The following is a 316-nucleotide window of genomic DNA, read 5'->3' on the forward strand; positions in this document are numbered from 1 at the left end:
AAGAGAGCAGTTAAATCTCCATCTATGGTTCTAAAGGTATTGTGAACATGTTTTTGTTTTAGATAGAGAGGAGGGGACAGCAAGAGAGAGGGAGAGAGAGAAAGGAAGGAAGGAAAGAGAACAATGATTGGCGGCCTCCATACAGCCCTGACCGGGGATCAAACCCGCAACTGAGGCGTGTGCCCTGGCTGAGAACTGACCCGTGACTATCCCAGCAGATCACACACCTGACCCAAGTGACAACTGTGTGAAACAGGAAGCATGACAAGTAGCTGGTGCCCCCAGGTGCTTCTCCCAGGACCCAGTCCCTCCCTTT

The sequence above is a fragment of the Myotis davidii genome, unplaced genomic scaffold (genome assembly GCF_000327345.1).
Source record: "Myotis davidii unplaced genomic scaffold, ASM32734v1 scaffold4139, whole genome shotgun sequence".
In the NCBI taxonomy this organism is placed as follows: Eukaryota; Metazoa; Chordata; class Mammalia; order Chiroptera; family Vespertilionidae; genus Myotis; species Myotis davidii.